General features: G+C 41.5%; 1 long non-coding RNA gene across 1 annotated transcript in view; it reads right to left on the bottom strand.

The window, feature by feature from the left end:
• The window catches only part of LOC138844413 (uncharacterized), a 153,351-nt gene that overhangs the window by 28,727 nt on the left and 101,405 nt on the right, over positions 1-23,219 (bottom strand). The window contains exon 2 of the long non-coding RNA XR_011380206.1: positions 17,137-17,237. This is a non-coding gene — a long non-coding RNA (uncharacterized lncRNA). The remainder of the gene's footprint in view (positions 1-17,136; positions 17,238-23,219) is intronic.

Here is a 23,219-nt window from a genome sequence, read left to right as displayed (position 1 = left end):
CCCCCTCTCTCTTTCAAAAAACAGGGAAAATAAATGAGTAAGAATGTTTTTTTTTTTTTTTTTTTTTTTTTTTTTTTTTTTTTTTTTTTTTTTAAACAGGCAGAGTGGACAGTGAGAGAGAGAGACAGAGAGAAAGATATTCCTTTGCTATTGGTTCACCCTCCAATGGCCGCTGCGGCCGGTGCACCGCACCTATCCGAAGGCAGGAGCCAGGTGCTTATCCTGGTCTCCCATGGGGTGCAGGGCCCAAGCACTTGGGCCATCCTCCACTGCACTCCCTGGCCACAGCAGAGAGCTGGCCTGAAAGAGGGGCAACCGGGACAGAATCCGGTGCCCCAACCGGGACTAGAACTTGGTGTGCCGGCGCCGCAAGGCAGAGGATTATCCTAGTGAGCCGTGGCGCCGGCTGAGTAAGAATGTTTTAAAAATTAGTAACGCTCAGAGTACTCTCGGTGTACATATCTGTATCAGAGTTCTTCAAGGAAACAGAACCAATGGGATATACATAAGAGGAATTTTTTTAAGGAAATGGTTCATGTGATCCCACTTGATTGGCAAGTCTCAAATCCACAGGGAAGACAGGCAGGCCGGAAACTTTGGACTTCTGTGTCCCAGTCTGGAGGGTAGCCTTAGGTTTTGCTCTTAAGACTTTCAACTAATTGTGTAAGAATGTACAATTTTGGGAAAGAAAATCTTACTTAAAGTCAACTAACTAAATATTAGTCACATTTATAAAATCTCTAAGCAGCAATAGCTGGACCACTGTGTGACCAAACTGTTGGACATCAGAACCTAGTCAACTCAACATCTCATATTAATCATGATAGCATCAAATACAGAATTTGCAAATAACCCATGGGACAGACATCAGAATTCCCAGGAAAGACACAAGACACAGCAACTACAGTGGTGGTGGTGGCTGGTTGTGGTGAGCAGTGAGCACAGGTGAAGAAATACATGACTGGAGAGGACTATGTAGATGAAGGCACCATAGAAATGGCTTATCATCTTTGAGACACCAATAACCTGAGGGAAGACTTTACAGCTCAAAAGAACGAGTTTTAGATACTGCAGCCCAAGGGTGACAACAGCTCGGGATGTATGGATGCTTTGTCACAGTACGGTTGTGAGAGTTGAGGCAGAGAGGAGTAAAAATGTGTGGGCTCCTCACACAAAGGAGCTGTGTATGACTGGATTGAGAGAACATGACACTGACTAAGGCACAGTGGGTATGAACCTCCCCTTCAGATCCAGTGGTTGGGTCACTGCCCACCATAGCTTGGTGACTGTACCACCAGTCTACTCTCCAAGAGGTCAGTAAACTGAAAGTAGACTCAAGGTAATGGACACTACAAGTTATTTTGAGATGAAATTCCTCTATTTCCAAGCTTCTATGATTTTGGAATGGTTTACAAGAGAATCAATAATGATAATCTTAACAGGGACCACCCTGGCTGAATCAACTGAGACTGAGAATCTAAATACAGCTACAGTCATATACCATACAGCAGTGTTTTGGTAAGTAATGTGCAGCATATAAAACAGTGGGGCTGAAAAAATCCTAGCACTTAATGACATTGTAGCCATCACAATATCATAGCACAACACATTACTCATGTGCATTTGGTGATATTAGTCTAAACAAATCTACTACACTTCTAGTTATATAAGAGTACATTGCACAGGACCATATGGAGTGGTTGGCCTGTATCATCTAGGTTTGGTAAGGACAATCCATGCTGTTGGCACAATGACAAAAAGCCACCTAATGATGCATTCTCCAAGCTATGCCCATTGTCGAGTGATGCGTGACCATTTATATGAACACATGGCAAGTTAGGATGCCATGACTTGAACCTAGGTTCCCTGATATGGATTAGGCTGACAAAATTTCCTAGATTCCCATTGGGTTTGTGGATGCACCCAAATGTCATCTTTTCCTTCAAGCCTGCTTCTTTCCTCCTGTCTCTTTCTTCAGAGCCAGTATTGCCATTTAGCAAGCTACACATCTGGAGGAAGTCCCTAACTGCTTCCACTACACTTCGGTCACTCACTGTTGATCTACTCTACCAAAATATCTCGTAACAACATCCTGCTCTTCATCCTGCCACCACTCTTTGAACCAGGTCTTCCTGCCTCCAGTTGTCAGCCACCTCCCATAGCACCTACATTTTGCCAATCAGGATGATGGTTCTAAAACAGAAACCCAATGCTATAACTTTCCTACCTCCTCTCTCCCACTCACTAGAGCCTTCAGGATAAAGGAGAAACCTTTATTTTGGGAAACAAGGCCTTTGCTGGCTGCTTCTTCTGTACTCCTCCCATCTCACCCACACATAGCTGTATCAATCACTCACAGTTTCTTTTTCTTCTTAAATCTCTACACATTCATCCCTCACTGGAATGTTCTCCCACATTTCTCTGCTGAGCTGCCTCCTACTCCTTTAAGTCTTAGATCAAAGGTCTATTCATGCATCTCTGAGTTGAACGTGTCTCTCCTGGCAGAGGATTCTCAGATAAGCCACATTACGGGAGACTTTCTCTTTTCTTCATTTTCTGTGATAGGGATGAGTTCCCCTGATACCAGCATTGCCCAACATCCTGGCAGCCTAGCTCTGACGTTGACCTTGACACCTGCTTTGGCACAAAAGCCACATTAACTCTACCTCTAAGGCAGAGGAACTGCTGTAAACCAGAGTGGGGACTCTGCACAGACCATGCTGTCTGAGGCACAGGAAAATTGGAGTCCAGTGTTTGCCAGAGTCATTTGTTTTGTCACAGCACACCTTACACTGCGGGCAAAGCTTTATGAAGAGATACAGTAAACAGTCGCTTTCAGGCTCAGTGAGTTTGAAAGACACAGCAGCATCTCTGTAGCATCCATAGCAGGATTATAATTTTCAGTTCGTGATTCACCCAGGCATTGGTTTATTGGAATTCTTTCTCCACCACCTAACAATAAGTCCTTCTTCAAAAAATAGGTAAATAAGTGCAAATAAAAAGAATGACAATTTCTATTGCTCTCCAGTAAAGTGCACAAGCAAAAATAGGACAGGTCTCCAGTTTCTTAAAATTAAGGCTGAAACAAAGTTCACAATCTCTGCTGACAATGTATGTGGATGGTCGGCAAGGCCACTGACTTGCCAGGCAACATTGGGTATTATTGAGACAGTTAAAGAACCACAGTGGATTAAGGAAATCCTTCTGAAAAGACAGGCATCTGACAGTGCAAGGACAATTGAGGAATTAACTTCAGCCAGAGTCATCTCCAGCCTAGAAAACATGAGCGAGGGAACAGAATCAGGAAAACACCAAGAACAAAACAGCCCTGAAGCCTCTCTTTGTTACTGTTACAATTTCCTGAAGCTTTGTCTACAACAATAAAATAAATCATCATTCTTCTAAAGACAAGCAAATCACAGTTATTCCAACTAATAAAATCATGAAGAGACACATTAACCAAACACCTGGATACATTCGTAAACAGATTTTGTAAAGTACAGAGTGGTTCTTTAAATAAATTCTCATCAAAATTATGCCTTAAATAATATTAAAAACAAATTTGGAGTCATGTATTCCTGTGGATGGTGGTGGGGAGCATGTTGAAAAGAGCCACAGAACTCTTCATTCATTCATTCATTCATTCATCCTACAGACATTTGGGAAGCAAGCACTTGTACCCACCACATTCACCAAAAATAATTATGTTGAGGTTGAGAGAACAAAACCACAGTGCCCAGTTTGAGTTCTGATCAACCATTTATTAACTGTGGGGCACTGCATAAGTTCTTGAATGTCTATGTACTTCAGTGTGCTCATCTGTAATATATGGATAGTACAAAGGCTACCTTAACCTCACAGAGTTGTTGTGAGGACTAAATAAGTTTGTATATAATCTATTTATCACAATGACTGCAAGGCCACATGACAATAATAAAAATGAATAACCACCAATCCACAACCAGTCTTTATTAGACACAGACTACACACTATGGACTAGGCATAGTAAACATTTAATAAAGGTTAATTATTACTGTTATTACTTGGATACCTTAATTTTGTATTTTAACTAGAAAACCCAATATTCTGATTCTATAGTTCTTACTTCTGCTAAATTGGTAATTTTACATGTTTTCACTATACTCTCAACATGAAGTTAGAGAAAATAGGGGCAGGCATTTGGCACAGTAGTCAAGATGTCTTTTAAGAGACTTGCATCCTGCATCAGAGTGCCTGGTTTTGGTCTTGGCTCTGCCTCTGATTCCAGCTTCCTGCTAATGAACACCCTATGAGGCAGCAGGTGATGGCTCAAGTACTTGGGCCCCTGTCACCTATGTGGAACATCTGGCTTCAGTTCCTGGCTCCCAATCTCAGTCTTGCCTAGTCCCAGCTCTCACAGGCATTTGGGAGAGTGAATCAGCAGAGAGAAAAATGCTCATTCTCTCTCCTCTCTCTCTCAAATAAATTTGAAAAATCTGATTTATTTTAAAACAAATTGGAGAAAACAGCCTGAAGCCCAGCATAGTTCTAACATAACAGTCACCTGACTATGTCTGAGTTTAGCACATAAACCTAAGGATCTGAAGGTAAAGAATACATTTTTCCCCACCATCTGCACATTATCCAGGCCTGTACCTAAGGACTGTACCCAAGACCAAGAAGAGACTCTTTGACAAAATAAAGCAAAATTATGGGTCTAAGTCAGAACATAATACTAGTAAGGGATCTGAGGCAGACATTAGATTATGTTCAGAAAGCCAACTAAGGCAATGAAAATGAAGGCAGTTCTGTAAGACCAGGGACACTGGAAGGAAGGTGCCCTTAGAAAGATGAGCTAGGAAACAGCAAAAAATAAGGGATTCAGTCTGAAGATTAAGAATTCCAGCCATTAGCAACCAATGCAAGAATCAAATTTGTCCAGGGACCTTGATGATCCCCAACTTCTCCTCACTTGTCTGAGGCTGTGAGTGCCTAGCAAATGGTAGGCACTCAATATTGGTGGCTGGCAGATGCCGCTTGTACTTCATGGGACCACTCACACATTCTCTGGCATGTCATCTTTACATCTGCATGTCTTCCCTTACGAGATTATAAATACCCCCAAAAAGTATCAAACACTTCCTCAATTTGGCATTCCCAGAGAAACTTTTCCATATTATAGATTATTCAATAAACATTTTCTGAATGAATGAATAAATACCATGAACAAATTAGCAGACACCAAGGGATTCTGATCCTGAGCCAACTGCTTTCAGAGAGAAACGTTCCTTCCATCCTTCCCATCCAGAGCAAAATGGTTTCAGGGTGTGGGGACATCTGTTGGTGCTGTCTGCCAAGAATCAACAGTGCCATCTTCTGAGAAGAGCACATTAATTTTCCTTTGGGGAACTACCCCACCCCACCCTCTCCTGGCTAAGGGTGGGCTAGGAGCTTGGCCATGGAATTTAAACCTTAAGCAATAATCTCTAGGGCAGAAAAAGGCTAGGAACCCGTCTCAGCGGTGATAAGCTGAAGACGTTTTCCATGAGTCCATGGTTCCTAGGTTGCCCTGGGTATCTTGATTTCTGTCTTCTCTGATGCCTGTATATTTTGCATTTCTTTTTAACAGTGAACTTCCCTTTATCCTTTCAATAAATTCCTTTAGTGTATAAACTAGCAAGTCAATTTCAGTAGCTCTATTCCAAGAATCCAACTAATGCAGTATGATGTCTTTGCTCTATAACATTAGTTCTCAACTTTGGCTCCACATTAGAATCAAGGAGTTTTTTAACATCTCAGTGCTCAGGCCACAGCCCAAACCAATTAAATGGGACTTCCTGAGAGCTCCACCAGTATTTTTCGAAGCTCTCCAGATCATTTCAATGTGTAGTCGACGTTGCGAATCACCGCTCCAGAGATACATGTAAAAATGTCCACTCTAAGGAAATAAGGAAGCAAGGGACATTTTGTAAGCGATATGTGTTTAAAGACAGAATTTAACCCTAGAGAAAGAACTAAACTCCCACTCAGAATCTGTGCTTTTCTCAAGAATTAAAGAACTAGAACTAAGTTTTTTTTTTTTTTTTATTTTTAATTGCTATTTTTACTGCCAAGTAAATTTAAAGAAAACTTTACAACAGTAAGCACTTTCTAATTTTATTAACAACACAACTAAAGCATGGTGGCAGGGGAAAATATCCTTGTTGGCTTACATTTAATAGATCACAGGAGTCTATTTCAAGATTGGAAATGCTTCTACTGAAGAAACTTTAGCACCATGTTTAAGATAAGGTTGTGTTTGGTGATATCTGTTGATTAGATGGTAACCTGAGGGGGAAGGAAACTGACACCTTTCACTTCCTCCATTATTTCTGCCTTGTGAGAGATCGTGTTTTAAAGTTATATGAAATGCAATGAGGAAAAAGCTAGCTAAGGAGCAAAGCAATTAAATTCCACAGAAAACAATAAATGTGTCTACAACAAGAAAGATATGTTGAAATATTTGACATTTCGTTTCCTAAAGGGAAGACTTGCCTTTTCATAAAGAATGGTTTCCACAGCCAGACTAAGACAATACAGGGACATTCTAGAAAAAAAGATTTCTGCTCTGTACCCACACCACAGAGTGTATCAAATAGTAACAGCAGAACTCAGAAGAAGATGCCGCGATGGTGGAATGACCCGGGCACGGCTCCAGCTGCCCTGGGACCCAACCTCAGTCACTCACATCATTATCTCTTGACCATCATTCATACCCAGAGCATTGTGGGCCTGAGGCCGGATCTCATGGGGCACTATGCACCTGCAGAATCAGCTGTTTCCCAAGGCTTTGTGTGAGGCCCAATGTCCCCAGAAATTAATTTGATCCATAGTCTTCTACCATCACCTAAATAATTTTTTTTCCTACTGTTATTTTTAGCCCTGGTGAGATTGAGTCCACTGGAAATAGGTTGTGTACAATGAAGCACACTGAATACATTTAACAATAGAGCTTGACCACTTTACCAAATGTTCTGCAGATGAACAGAATGGAAGAGGAACAAAACACATAAGGAACATATCAAATGAGAATACTGGTGCATCTTGTACATATCAGGGGAATATTTTTTTTGCTTTTGTCAATTTAATTTCTAAACTTAAAGATTATATTAGAATACATTTTAAAGGATTAAAAAACAAAAAATCAGCCAAATGAATTTAAATTATATGGTACTCATTTATTGCCTTTTATTTCCATTTGACTGATATATGAGAAATAACTCCTTAAAAAGCTAAACCGATCACTAACAAACAGTTTAAAATATATTTCCTATATGTCTTATGCTGTCTATATATATGAATTTAAATCAAGATACCTGAGACTCTAGTATGCAGTAAGCACACGTAGCCAAAAAGCAAGATTCCCATCTTTGTGATTATGATACAATAAACCATCTTTTGTACTGCATAGTCAACTCATTGTCATCATTCCAAAGTCATTTCTAAGCAACTAATTGGCAAGACACCGTTTTACCTAAACTGAGAGAGTGATACCAACCACACTAACTCACTTATTATTAGAGAGTGGATAAAAATGGTTCACCCTGAGAGTACAACAGGTATGCAATGGAATTGTTCCCTGTGTATTACTGACTGAACACAGGGCAAGATAGCTCACACAAAAGAGAAACAAGGGTGTAGAGATTAAGACACTGGTTAGGATGCCCAAGTCTCATATCTGAGTGCCTAGGTTCAATTTGGGCTCCAGTTCTAGATTCCAGCTTCTTGCTAAAGTGGAAAACTAGGAGGTAGTGGTAATAGCTCAAATAGTTGGGCTCTTGATACATAAATCTAAGACCTGGATTGAGTTCCTGGCTCCCAGCTTTGGCTCTTGGGGAGCATTTGGGAAATGAACTAGTATATGGAAGTGCTTGTGAGTGTACTCTCTCCATTTCCCTCTCCATCATTCTGCCTCTGTCTCACAAATAATTAAATAATATTTTTTAAAAAAATTTAAAAGAGAGAAAAGAATAGGATAATGGAAAGAGAATTACACTTGGGATATGAATACCCAAGTTCAAATCCTCGTCTGTCAACCAAAGGGTAGGAAAACAACCCTACCCTCACTGGCCACCTCTGGTGAATTTCTTCCACTGCAAAATGAGGATGACAGTTATAACTGCCTCTCCTAATTTTAATGAAAAGTAATCAATAACATATGTACAAACATTAAACATAATCACTTGTGCTTGAATTTTTGCTAAACATGAACTTCAATTCCCTTAGCATCAAGTAATGAACATCTGAATTGGCTGCCATAGATGACTTTTTATTTTATCATGTGTAACTTAAGAATAAGCATAAAGAATTACTTGTGATTTTTTACCTTCTATTTTTATATATTTTCCAATTTTTCTATAGTTATTGTGTAACTTTTATAACTAGAAAACAGTTTTTTAAGTCTTTTTAAATACTTGAAAGACAAAGTTACAGAGAGGGAGAGAGAGTGTGTGTGTATGAGAGAGAGAGAGAGAGAGAGAGAGAATATCCACTGCTTCACTCTCCAAGTGTCTGTAATAGCTGGGGCTCAGCCAGGCTGATGTCATGAACCCGGAACTCAATCCTGGTCTCCCGTGTGGATGGCAGGAACCCAACTGAATCATCATCTGTTGCCTCCCAGAGTGCATATTAGTAAAGAATTGGATCAGAAGCAGAAGAGTTGAGACTTGGCCGCTTAACCTGCTACAATGCCCACTGCCAGAAAACATGTTTCACGAGAAAAAAGATGTGCGATGATTTTAGAGCTGGGAGTTAGACTGGAGGCACTGGATGCAGTAAACATATGTGGGCTAAGAGCAATCTTAATTTACTGTGAGCTGAACAAACACAGAATTTCAGCAACTCTAAAATTATTAAAGTAAGAACTTGGCTTCACACTTAGTATATCTCTTTTAAACTACACACTTTAATGTGCTCATTGCATAATTATGAGGGGACTTCCAAAAGCTATGGAAAAATGTAATTTAAAAACAAATTTGTCCAGCGCCGCGGCTCACTAGGCTAATCCTCCGTCTTGCGGCGCCGGCACACCGGGTTCTAGTCCCGGTCGGGGTGCCAGATTCTGTCCCGGTTGCCCCTCTTCCAGGCCAGCTCTCTGCTGTGGCCAGGGAGTGCAGTGGAGGATGGCCCAAGTGCTTGGGCCCTGCACCCCATGGGAGACCAGGATAAGTACCTGGCTCTTGCCATCGGATCAGCGCGGTGCGCCGGCCACAGCGCGCCAGCCGCGGCAGCCATTGGAGGGTGAACCAACGGCAAAGGAAGACCTTTCTCTCTGTCTCTCTCTCTCACTGTCCACTCTGCCTGTCAAAAAATTAAAAAAAAAAAAACATTTGTAGTGGTGCAAAAATTTTTGAAGTCCATGCATAGTTTTTTCAAACTGCACATTTTTCACGAGTTTTTGAAAATCCCTTGTATGTATGGATTTGTCCCCATTTTATCTATAGGAAAACTCAAATTATTTTACCCAAGATTATGGCCAATATAATTAGAGCAGGTACTTCCATTCATCTACTCAACTGCCTTCCATTGTACCTTCCTGTACTACGAAGGTTTGAGAGCTACAGTGTCCAGACTCCTTTGCAGTGCTCCTTCTACCTATGGCCAAAAAGATAAACCGCACGAGCCTGGGGAGATGCGTAAGGAAGGAGAGCAGCAAGCAGAAAGGCAGGGTTGTTTTGCAAGTGTAGTGAGCCTTTGGTTCTTACAGGACAGCGGTAGAGGGCATTGTGTGTTCCACTTGTAGAATGTATGAATGAGCCACAGAAAAGTTGGCAGTAGAATCTTATCTGAAGAAGCCCCTTACCACTTTAGAGCACTTCTCCTGGCTTTGTTATTTCTATCTCTGTAGCAGGCAAACTTGGTTCCCAGGCATGGAAGTCTAAATGACCCAATACCTCCTCCAATAATGAAGCCATTTCTGTTTTAAACTACCTGAAATGAATTCTGTGATCTACAACTAAGGACTTGGGGATGAACCAATGGATCATTTACACTCTGTGCTTTTCCCACCATTGTAAATTGTCATTTTAACTAAAATTAACTAGAAAAAAATAATACTGATCCACTTCTCCTTAGACAAGAGATGACTTTAAGGAAATAAAACTATAACCGAAAAGGGTAAGGAACCAAACAAGTTCAGTAAAATAACCATCTTAGAGCAAAGTCTCTAGAACAGGTGAAATCAACAGAGATCTAAAAAAGCAGCAGGAAGTGGAACTCAAGTTTCAACAAGGTGAGAGAGAGTTGAAAAGTATCTGGGTGTACCTTTCAGAGGAGTTCAAGACTAACACTGCTGCATATAAAACACAGAAGTTTGACTTGAATCTGATCACAGAAATTACACTGGAATCCCACATTACTAGTTCAAAGATTATAGGCTTAAACGAATATCCAAACTTGGTCGGGGTGGACCAACTATGATCCACAGATGAAATTTTGTCCTCTGGTTCTTTTGCAGATAAATTCTCTAGGAACACGGTCATGCTCATTCATCTGGACATTGCCTATAGCTGCTTTCAATCCACAGAGCCCACCGAGCCTACAAAACTTAAAATATTTGCTTTCTGGCCTTTTCCAGAAATAATCACCACCTTGGTCAAGGTGACTGGGAAGACAAAGTTATTTGGAATTGTTAAGTTAGTTTGATAAACAGTCAACAGAACAGGGGACTATATGAAGAGACAGAGGGTCCAAGGTTGCTGCATAATGGGAAGAAAACTTTCAACTCCTTTGGTGGAAGTCATATCCGAGAGAAGTCACTGTGCATGTCCTTGTGTGTGTGTGGTGGAGTCCGGATGAGTGACATCACAGGGACCGCGGCAAGTAGATAACTGTGGAGGTTGAGAGATGAAACAGTAAGCCATAGGGTATAGCTGCTACATCAAGAGAGAGGGAATGTAAGTGAAGAAGGGAATTTAGAAATTCAGGCTAAAGCTGCAAGAAGTATGTGAAGTATGTACGTGACAAAGGGGAAGGCCAGCAGAGTGGTCAGAGAAATAACAGGCAGCTCATTCCTCAGAGGCCGGAGTCAACGTGAGTGATCCCTGCAGGTGCTTCGAAACGGACGAAGCCTTGTGCTGGGTCCTCGCAGAGCTGGCGGGAGAACAGGGTTGGTCACTGCACCAGCCACAAAGTCGTGGCTGAGAAGCAGCATTTGGCTGTGACAAGGAGGTAGCCCTCAATAATCTCGGTGAGGGGGCTGGAGGGGGTGGGCTCTGTGTCATTTGGAGAAATAAGAGCTATTCTGAAAGGGTTCTCTGGGAATTTCAAATGGTGAGATGGAATAGTGCTCCAGAAGTGATTAAGATGAAAGAACAGAGATGAAACGGGGGCTGCAAGGCATAAATGGGTCTCGTGTTGCTTTCTGAAAGATGGGTGCTAGGGCTGAAAACCCTTTTCATCATACAGAGATACTGGCGGCGGCGGCATTCTTTGTAATAGGATTTGACCTGTGGGTGAGCAGCTTCCATTCTCTCTGACTACCAGAAGATTTTTCTTAGCTGTGTTTTGGAAAAACAGAAAGGAATGCCCACTCTACTGAAAACCACTATCAATGCTACCCACGCCGTGCCTGTGGCTACTTTACACAGGGGTAATGAGAGGATGACCAGAATAAAAATACTCTGCAGCCTTTCTCAGCGGTACGCAGGCGGTGTGATTGAGCAAGCACAGAAGAAAAAGTGAGAGCCCTTCCCGAGTGGAAAGCGCACAACAAAAGGCAGTTATTAAACGAATCAACCAACTCAGGCCTGCACAGAGACTTGTTGCGGCAGCTGCATTCCCTCTGGCAGGGAAAATGAGAGGGCAGCGCACACACCTGGAGGAGGATTATAGAAGCGGAAGGAGTGGAGAGAATCCTATAAGCTGCAAACTTAGAAGGGAAGCTGAAATTTCTTTATCTCCTTGGCACCTTTTCTATCACCTCTGAAGACTCGTAGTTCAACCCTGGAGAAGTCATTTAACCTTCTCAGGTCCCTGTTTCCATCTACAAAAATGGGGATGATCAAAATCAAGTCTTGCCCTCCTAAAGTTGGAGCTACTCCTGTCAAAATGTCTTACAGAGAGAAAGTCACTCCTGTGGAAACTCAACACGTGGTGCAATTTTCTCTAAGGTTCTTGAGCAGCATGTTAGAAACCACTGAACAGAGATTTGGATGTCTATCATGCCTAATGGGTACGAGAGTCTGGTTTCTGGAAGAGTCTATATAGTAAGTAACATTTCTACAGACTTTATTACCAGATGAGATGCTTCCAAGTCAAGCAAGGTACACTATGATAGGCTGTGGCTGGCAGGGAATGCAATACTTACAGGACACTCATTAAGAGCATGGATTCTAGAGCCAGACCACCTAGACTGACACCCTGACTCTTCTACTTTTTTTAAAAAAATTTTTTTCATTCCATTTTAAAGGCAGAAATACAGAGAGATTTCCATCCACTGGTTCACTCCTCAAAAGCCTACAACAGCCAGAGCTGGGCCAGCTCAAAGCCTGGAGCCCAGTATTCATTCCAGGTCTCCCATGTGGGTAGCAGCGTCCCAAGTACTTGAGCCACCACCTGCTGACTCCCAGGTTGTGCATGTAGCAGAAGGCTGGACATGAAGCAGAGGCCAGGACTCAAGCCAGGACTTCCTAGTCAGTACCTTAACCGCTGTGCCAAACGCCTGCCCCTTCTTCTTTTCACTGTGTGACTTTATATAAATCTCTCAACTGCTCCTAAGTTTAGTTTCCTGCAAATTATAGATAATAACTATATATCCTTCATTAGGTTATACAAAAGACTAAAAGTAGTAATGATTGTGACATACTTAGCACAGCGGCAGGTACACATGAAGCAATACAAGAACTTAGTTTTTAACATCACTTTTGATACCAACAAAGGCTCAGGGAGTCTGTCATGGGAAGGGAGTTATAGAGATACTGACAACACTTGAAATTAGTGAGTTAAAAAATGTTTTTGGAAAAATGCCAAAAACAATTCCAGCAACTGTAAAGTATTTTATTACTACATTAAGTGGACATGACATAGATAACTGAAGCCCAGAGACCACTACTTAATTTTTTTTTTTAATTTGACAGGTAGAGTTATAGACAGTAAGAGAGAGACAGAGAGAAAGGTCTTACTTCCGTGGGTTCACTCCCCAAATGGCCACTATGGCCAGTGCTGTGCCGATCTGAAGCCAGGAGCCAGGTGCCCCCTCCTGGTCTCCCATGCAGATGCAGGGACCCAAGCACTTGGGTCATCCTCCACTGCCCTCCTGGGCCACAGCAGAGAGCTGGACTGGAAGAGGAGCAACCGGGACTAGAACCTGGTTTCCATATGGCATGCTGGTGCTGCAGGCGGAGGATTAACGAAGTGAGCCACGGTGCCGGCCCCCACTGCTTAATTCCAGCTCACCTGGCATGTTCAGCTTTCTCCCCTATTGCAGTAAGTCTTGTAGAAGATATGAGCAGGCAGCTCCACAGCTCTCCTTTTATCTTTTTGTAAGGTCTATTTATTTATTTATTTGGAAGGCATAAAATACAGAGGGAAAACAGGGGAGAGAGAGAGAGAGAGAGAGAGAGAGAGAGAGAGAGAGAGAGAGAAATACCACTGATTCACTCCCAAATGGCCACAATGGCTGGGGCAAGGCCAGGCCAAAGCCAGGAGCCAGAAACTTCTTTCGGGTCTTCCATGTGGGTGCAGGGGCCCAAGCACTTGCACCATCTTCTGCTGCTTTCCCAGGTGATTTAGCAGGCAGCAGGACTGGAAGTGGAGCAGCCAGGACACAAACTGGTGTCCATATGGAATGCTGGCACTGAAGGCAGAGGCTTAACTTTCTATGCCACGCACTGGCCCCTATCCTTTCTTATTTATTTATTTATTTGACAGGTAGAGTTACAGAGGGAGAGAGAGAGAAAGAGAGAGAAAGGTCTTCCATCCAATGATTCACCCCCTAAATGGCCGCAATGGCCAGAGCTACACCGATCCAAAGCCAGGAGCCAGGTGCCTCTTCCTGGTCTCCCATGCAGGTGCAGGGCCCAAGGACCTGGGCCATCCTCCACTGCCCTCCCGGGCCACAGCAGAGAGCTGGACTGGAAGAAGAGCAACCGTGACTAGAACCTGGTGCCCATATGGGATGCCGGTGCTGTAGGCGGAGGATTAACCCAATGCACCACAGCATCAGCCCCTCCTTTCTTTGCTAATATCCCTCTACAATCAAGAAGATGTAGAGCAGGGAAAAATTCTAATGGTCTCAGGAGTAGCATCCTTACAAGCAGGGTAGGAGGTAGGAATTAATAACATCAGATGAAGGGATCTTCTGTCCATGGAGGAATTTGGGCTTGAATTCCCTAAGATAGGAAACCAGGGGTCCATGGCAACAGTAGCAAAGCAAGAGATGCTCAGGGTCTGCAAAGACATCTGAATGAGCAGCAGGAGGCAGCTCTGGTTTGGGACCAACGCTCTTGAGCCATTGGGAGCTGAAACGTTACAAGAGGCCATGCAGTATAATCAACAGACTCACACCATCAGGAAGGTGACAAGAAATAAAAAAAGCACCCTTAAATACACGTCTTGGACAGCCCAGAGATAAACTCAAGGAGTTCTATTCTAATCAAGGAATCCAACTTTCATCTGGCTACAAAATGCTACCTGGAAATAAACCAGTAAGGCAGAAAAGTAAAGAAACCAGTTGAGTACCTGCTTGTATTAGCTAAAACACCTCCCAAGTACTATTTAAACACAGCCTTTATTTTCTGTTGCAGTTATTTGACAAAGTCAAAGATCATTTTCAAGACAATGAAAAAATAAAAACAATATGAGAAATCCTCCAAAAACCAAATTATATGGTCCACTCTCTAGATTTAGCAAACATTTTTCTTCCCGCTGTGTTGTCCTTTATTAAAATCTAATACTAATGTGGGGTTAATGTGACAGCCCTGAGTACACAGACAAAGTTATAAAGGAAATAAGCTTTTATTACTTTTCCAAAGACAAAGCAATAACTTAGAATATCAGAATGATGTTAAACTTTTTACCACATTTTACCCTCAAATTTTCCCTTTTTCTTTCTTTGTATCTTCTTGCTTTGTACCACAGAGATATTTTCTTTAAAAAGTTAAAGCTCCACCTATGAATTTACTAGAGATTAGTAAGCAAGAATAACATAAAAGCAGGCGTTTAACCTGGAGGTCTGGATGCTGACATCCCAGGTTGGGGTGTCTGGGTTTGATTCCTGGATCTAGCTTCTGGCTCCAGCTTCCTGCTCATGCAGACCCAAAGAGGCAATGGTAACAGCTCAAGTGATGGAGTTCCTACCACCCTTCTGGGAGACCTGGATTGAGTTTCCATCTCCTAGCTTTAGCCTAGTTCCAGCCATTGGAAGCATTTGGAGAATGAATTAGCAAATGGGAGTTTGCTCCCCACCTCTTTCTCTTCCTTTTTCTTTTTCTCTCTCACTCTCTGTCCCTCTGTCTCTCAAATTAACAGAATTTTAAAAGATTACCTGTAGAAAAAGACAATGACAGATCCTTTGTGACAATACCTTCTAGAGCTATGGAAAACTGTGTTTGAAATTCACTCCTAAATTTAACCTTATATTTCTAATTTTCAAGTATACTGAGTTAGCCATTATATTGTCTGTTACTTGAAATCTGTCCCTTTAATTTATTCCCCACAATTAATTACCACTAAATTATATTTTTTTTAACTTCCTGGATCTCACATCCATCATCTCTTTTCAGGCCTCCTCTTATTTCAGATGCTATCAATTGTCCCAGCTGTATCCTCCTGGCTATGGATTGAGACCTTTTCAAACTGCATGTCCAATTTCCCCACTTCTCTGTTTAAAAAATTTCCCATCCCTTAGGGCATAATGTTCTCACTCTTGAGTATGACCCATGCCTCACCTGTTTGCCTACCAATTCTCTCTTCCATCCCCCTACCTTCTCTATTCTCACCCACCCACAAACACCTGTAGCACTGACACCACCCACCACCACCTTCTACCTCCTACAACTCTAGAAAGCCAATGGTTCTCTAACCCGAACCTGCTCTGGTCATCACTGTACTTTCCACATTGTATGCTTCATGTACCCTTACTTCTTGTTTATTATGTTTAACAACTGGGTTAGATGGCTCTTACCACATACCAGGTCATATTCAATGAGTTCTATGAGAATTAATTCATTCAATCACAGTAACAAGCTCATGAGACATGTACTACTACTCTCATCATGCTACAGGTGAGGGATTCTAGACACACACCGGTTACGAGGGGTGCCCAAAGTCATACAAGCTAGTAAGTGTTTTGAGGGTAAGGAGGGAGACACACTCTAACTAGGCAGTTCAGCTCCAGGGTTTGTGCTCTTTCCCGCACGTTGCGCTGCCTTGCTCTGCACCTTCAATTCTTTGTACTCTGCTCTGCAAAGTCCTCTTCGACCCCCAACCTGAACCGCGAATCATCCCCCTTTTGTACCTCATGAAGAGTCGTATCACATGGTCATTATCACAATGCTTCTTCTTCTCATATTAGACCATCAGTTACTCAGAGGAAGACATCATAATTCATCATGGTATCCCCAGAACAGGTGCTCAATACTTGTTTGATGAATAACCCAATAATGGTGATAGATAGCCTTATTACATGTTCCATACTTGGTATAGAAAGGAAATCACAGAAAGTGGAACCTAAGAATTGTTTGGTTCTTTCAGCATTGCATATTTCCAACCAACATTATTTCTAAGCCATAAATTGCAGAGAAAACCTATCTGTCATTCCCTGCCACTGGCGAAGCCCTATCCACCATGGCTCTGATGCATAGACCAGCAATGTGCTCTAGACATCTTGAGACCCAAAATGCTTTGCATCTGCCCTGTCCAACAGGATATCCAATAGATACATGTGGATGTTGAGCACTCAGCTAAAGAGACTAAGGAGCTGAAACTTTAATTTAATTTAATTTTAATTATTTTAAATTTAAATAGCCACATCTAGCTAGTGGCTATTATATTGTACAGTGCATGTCTGGAAAATTTGCATCTCATAAAGTTTCAGAGAACACAGTGATGATGGGAAATACAAAATAGAAAGCAGGAAAGAAAATTAAAAGAGCATTTAGTGCCAGGGAATGAACCTACCCAATTTGCCTGGGGCTGAACAAGGAGTTGCATGAGGCTTTCAGTGCTAAAGATGTGACAGTCCTAGGCAAGCTGGGACAGCTGGTCATCCAGCGAGGTACCTAGAAGGAATTAAGAGTAGATTACACCCAAGAATGAAAGATGGTGACACAGGAAATTGATTGGAGGAAATGGATTGGAACAGGGAAGGGATGAAAACATAGGGTGGGTGAGAAATGAACAGTTGTCTTAGAAACTTTACACTCTTTCTATCTCCATGTCACTACAGATTCTAACATCCAGTTCTACCACACAGGTTTCAAGCAAATCTGTGTCACTTGATTTTATGTCTGATTTTTTTCAAATACATGTGCTTCATTTTACTCATCTGTCTCTTAGTTGGGGAAGTCAAGACGACAGCCTACTCAACTCTCTTTGATCTGCCATTTAAATTTCCATTCTCATCCCATAATCTGTTAATCTTTCCAGTAGCTCAGTGCAAGGCAGAATTAAATTCCCATATTGAATCCCAACATGAAAGGCATTTCTTTGTGAGCAGCTCAATATAATGTTCTTCTAAATGACATTTAAAATGTTCAGCTCTGTAATGGAATGATAAAGCAGGGCACCCGGTGTTAGTACACACCGGTAAAAGAACATTTTTTTTTATTAGTCAGAAACCAAAAAGATAGAACAAGATAATTAAAAAAAAAAAGAAAGTTTATCCCTGCTAGACTGCCACAAGAGTATTATGACTCAAAATATAATAGTCACTGAATTCCTGTAGGAATCTAACTTCTTAAAAAGACATCAGACATCAAAGTCTGAGTCATGCCACATTAACCACCAATGGCCAAAGAAAAGTTTGAATGCCACTGGAAAAGTTAAATAGTAGACTTTCCCTGCAACATTTGAACTCAGAGATGTAGGTATTGGGGTTGTCATATTGCCTTGTGTGCATTCTTTATAGGCTTCCAGACCCATCATTGCACCCCCCTCCTGTTGCTATGGTGACCCAAATAAATCCTCTCCTGAGATTCATTTCTCTCAGATGCTGATGCATCAGGTCAGGCAGGCAGGCTAACAAATAATGTGCTGGCCCCAAACACTCTCTCCCAACAGCCACAAAGAAATATTCCTCCACACCTCATACCCCATTTCTGCAACTATAATTCCATTAGACAGAGCAAATTCACAATAACAAGGAAAAATTACATCAACCTGTGGTATTTCTTTTATTTGTCTAATCAACAAGTTGAATTCTCACACAAGGAAAAAGAGAAAGTGGAAAGTAAGAAATTCTCCTAACTTCTATTTCATTGGGCTTATATTCACAAATAAGACACAAATGATAGTTTTCAGTCAAATACACACAAAATCAAGGATTCTCATCTCCCCTCCCCTCCATATAGCACTATTAAACATGAAACTTAGCACTTAGAATTAGGGACTGAGGAGACTGTGTGGACAAAACCGACACAGTACCAAAAAATCACAAAGAAAAACATTTGGTTCCTAGAAAATAGGTACAATCGAAGAAAAGACCTCAAAGCCTCTTGTCATTAAAGATGCTGCAATTTAAAGCTTCCAGTATCTAGAACCTCTGTCCCACACATGTTAAATATGTAGTGCAAATAGGACAAATATTTCTCAAGAAAGAGCAACCTGACAAGCAACATTTCACAGTGACAGTATGGTACATGGGACAGAAAACAGATGCCAGCTACATTCCCTAAAAATCCAAGTCTACCCAAAGATGTACACTATTTGACCAGGGAAAATGCAAGACACCTAAACAGGAAGGGTGAACTTGGCATTTTACCATAGGGCTGCTGGTGACAACAGTCCACACATATTAACATTTACTCTTAGTAATGTGTCACCACAGCCCTATAAGAATTTTTACCTCCATTTTTCAGATGATGGAACTGAGGCACAAGGGAATAAATAACTTCCCAATAATATTGCAAAGCCATTTGGTTGTAGGGTTTGAATTCTAGCTTGCAATCTTTACGTTCCAATGCACTTAGACAAGCCCAACTCTGACTAGAGAATTTCAAATGTACCTACGTCATTCTCTCTCTCTCTCTCTCTCTCTCTCTCTCTCTCTCCCTCTCAACATCTCTTGCTTGCTGAGTCTTGCTCTCTACTTCTCCCAGTACCCTCCTAGATCACAGCACCAGCTATAATATAGGCTATGATAGCCCAGCTATCCTTCGGGGAACTTAGCACTAGTAAAACAAGACACTATTTCCCTACTGAATGTGTTGCCAAGGACAGACTTGAAACCCTCAGGAGGCGAGGGCCAAAGCCAGAGGAGGTTTTCACTGAGCCAAGGGAGCAGCCAGAGACCACCATCATTCTGGAGGCAAGATTTTGAAAGCGATGGTGAGATCAGGAAGACAAAAGGCAGCACATCTGGGCCTACAAAGACCTTTTTGTGCCACGATTACCCTCACCCCACCACTCCCCTAAGCAGGAAAAAGGAGCAACTCGGCAGCTGCTGGGAAAACATGCACCCAGAGACTACAGCTGGACTGCAAGGAGAGGACAGGTCAACCTTGGAGTTGAATAAACCCAAATGGTAAGCTTAAGCAAACAAATCACAAGTGCAATGGAGAGCGATTCTGAGAGGCAGAGAATGAGTGGGAGAGAGGAAGCCAACGTACAATGAGTCACTTTGGTGCCCACCCTTCACAAGCTCTGGGCCCCTTTATGAACCCTGCCAGGGTCCTGCAACCCTCCCTCGCTTATTCCATATCCTTACAGCTTTTCTCTCCACTACAAAATGGAGCAGAGTTTGTTATTTTGAGGGCCAGCATGGGTATTTTTCAGTGAGTTTTTTTTGAATACTGTTAACCTTTTCTTTTAATAAACCAGTGTTTCATAATGATTTCAAGAACATATATGAGGCTTGCAATTCTTGGGTCCTGAAATGCCATTTGGATTTCCTAATGGCCGTCAGTGCAGATGTAACTGGGGAGAAGAAATTTGCCTTAAAGGCTGCTAACTTTTGTAAGATAATGTATCTACTCCATTTATCAAGGGATACCTGTTTTAGACATCAAACGGGTTACAACCATGCATATTCTTCCTCAAAGGACAGCTGGGAATTTTATAAGCAGAGTCCTACCATGACTCACTTGTTAACATTTGCTGCCTGGGGCACAGAGTGTCTCATCAACAAGACTTCGGGTTTTGGTAACTGCCTTGTAAGTGGCTTCAGCTCTTAACCTGGATTTCATATTTTCCTCCTTCAATTCAAGTGATTTAATTTCTCAAGAATTAAATTATTTTTTTAGAGTTCTCTAAATTAAATGAGGAGTAAATAAAAAGGCCTTAGACAAAAATTGAGTAATTTTATTAGGAATATGATAAATGTGATAGGTTGCAGTAGCCTGAAAATTCCATTATACGCAATTAAGGAGCTACATTAATATAATTGTAGACTTCCTAGCATTTTAGCCGAGCACACACAGTATTTACAGATAATTGCATAGTAAGGGGGAAAATGCAAGCTGTGAGTCTGGCATGCACGTGACTAACGTTGTCAAATTTAAACCTGGTTGGGTTTCTCCTTGAGTTATTAACTTTACAAAGCTTAATTTTTATCTTCATGAGATGGGAAAATGCACAGGCATGAAAATGAAAAGCTTCCTGCAAAAAATCATACTAAGTGCAATGAAATTATGGATACCACTGAAATACAGTGATAGTCATTTAGACCACATTAATTCCAGTTTTGTAACTCTTTGGACAGACTTTACCAACAAAGGATTTGAAAGCAAATTAGGGGCTAGCATTGTGGTACAGTGAGTTAAGCCACTGGCTACAATGCTCAAATTGATACTAAAAAACTGTTTCAAGTACCAGCGTCCCTGCTTTCCAATTCAGCTCCCTGTTAATGCACCAGAGAAAGCAGTAGAAGATGGCTCAAGTGCCTGGGCACCTGCCACCAACATGGGTGTTCCAGATGGAGTTCCAGCCTCCTCGCTTCAGCCTGGTCCAGCCCTGGCCATTGCTGCAATTTGGAGAGTGAACAAGCAGACAGAAGACTCCTCTCTTTCTCTCTCCACCCCTCCCTCCCTCCCTCCCTGCCTGCTTGCCTGCCTGCCTACCTGCCTGCCTTCCTTCCTTCCTTCCTGTCACTCTGCCTTTCAAATAAATAAAAATAAATCTTTAATGAAAAAGAAAGGAAGAAGACTAATATCATAAACAGTATTGCAGTGAGGATGAGCAACTTACTTAGACATTTATGAGTCCCCACATATATGTTTAACATTATTCGCATGAAAATGATGCTAAAATAACAAAAAAGACAATGAGAAACAGAATGATATATTAGAAAAAGTGCTCAGCTCAGCTGGTGGAAGCCTGAATTCATCCTCCACTCTGTGGACAGTAAGTTAGTTATACAACCTTAGAGAAAAAAAAGTAAACTCTCTGTATTTCAATTTCCTCAATTACAAAACTCAATGGTTGACTGATATAAATCATCAAAATGTCTTCAGTTGCGAGATCTATCAAAAAGAATGTTATCTAATCATAGAAGCAGGCTCTGCGAAACAAATATTTGTATATGTTGGGTTGAATTATTAATCTGAATTTGAAGGCAATCCCACATTTGTTTATTTTTAATGAATTTGGTTTTTATAGTAGTTTCAGTCTCACAGAAAAAGTGAGCAAAATTTACAAAGACTTCCCACAGGCCTCCCACCACACACACACACATCCATAGTCTCCCCCATTAACAACACCCCCACCAGAGTAATATATTTGTTGCAAGTGATGAGCTCACATTGACAATCATTACTACTTACATTACATACTTTATATTAGGGTTCATTTTTGATGCTGTACATCGTATCAATTTGGGGCAACTATATAATGATAAATGGCATGTATCCTTCAGTATAGTGTCATATATTTTCCTTGTCCTGATAAACCCTCTATGCTTTACCTATTCAACCACTCTCCCTCTCCTAATCCCTAGCAACCATTCATCTTTTCCATAATTTGTCTTTTTTTTTTCTTTTTACAGATTTATTTATTTAAATGAAAAGCAAAATGAGAGAGAGAGAGAGAGAGAGAAAGAAATCTTTCATCCACTGGTTCACTCACCAAAGGGCCAAAGACGGAGGTTGGGCCAGGCTGAAGCCAGGAGCCTGGAACTCCAGTCAGGTCCTCCTACATGAGTGGCAGGGGTCTAAGTACTTAGGCCATCTTCTGCTGCCTTCCCAGGTACATTAACAGAGAGCTGGGTCAGAAGTGAAGCTGATGGGACTTACACTGACACTCTGATGTGGGATGTCAGTGTCAAAAGAGGAGGCTAAACCACTGCATCACAATGCTGGCCCAATGTTTTGTCTGTGAGAATATCATATAGTTGGAATCACACAACTGGTAGCCTTTTCAGACTGGCCCATAGCCGTCAACATGCCTCTGCTTGTTGAGTACTAGACACTTCACTGAGTGTATCAGGCCTTGAGTCCTGCCAAGCAATGTCCAGCAAAGGTGCAATTATTATCCCCATTTTGCACATGCACAAAGTAAGTCTGTGAGAGGCTGGGAAACTTGCCTGAGGGCACTAAGTCAGCATATGCAGGAGTCAGGAATTGAACTCAGGTCAGACTCTAAATCTAAAGTTATACAGAAACTGGTTCCCATGTGGACTCAAAAAAGAAGTTATTCTCTTCCTACTGCCCTCTCATTATTAAAGAGGTCAGAGGGGAATAGATATATAATAAACACACTCTATCTAATTTATCCTGCCGAATTCATGAAAAATAAGTAACCAATACAGTCATCTTCCCTCTTCTGCCCCTGAATGATGGAAAACAAATGTTCTTACTAACGGGCTTGGATGGAAGCTATCAACAGGAATGAAATCTCAAATGATAGCTGCCCAGAACCACACAGCAATACATTATCACTCATATAGTTCACGGAACACTCATTCATTTTCTTTAACACCAAGTTTAACTTTGCGGGAGGCAAGTTGTATTATAAAAAAAAAAGAAAAAACAGTTTGAAAATGTTGATATGATTGTCTATCTAACAGAGGGGAAACAATTTGCAGTGAAATAATTGGTACATTTCCCACC

This window comes from Oryctolagus cuniculus, chromosome 11, assembly GCF_964237555.1.
Source record: "Oryctolagus cuniculus chromosome 11, mOryCun1.1, whole genome shotgun sequence".
NCBI classification, from domain to species: Eukaryota; Metazoa; Chordata; class Mammalia; order Lagomorpha; family Leporidae; genus Oryctolagus; species Oryctolagus cuniculus.
Note: the sequence above shows the minus strand (reverse complement) of the source record. Positions and strands in the feature narration are given on the sequence as shown.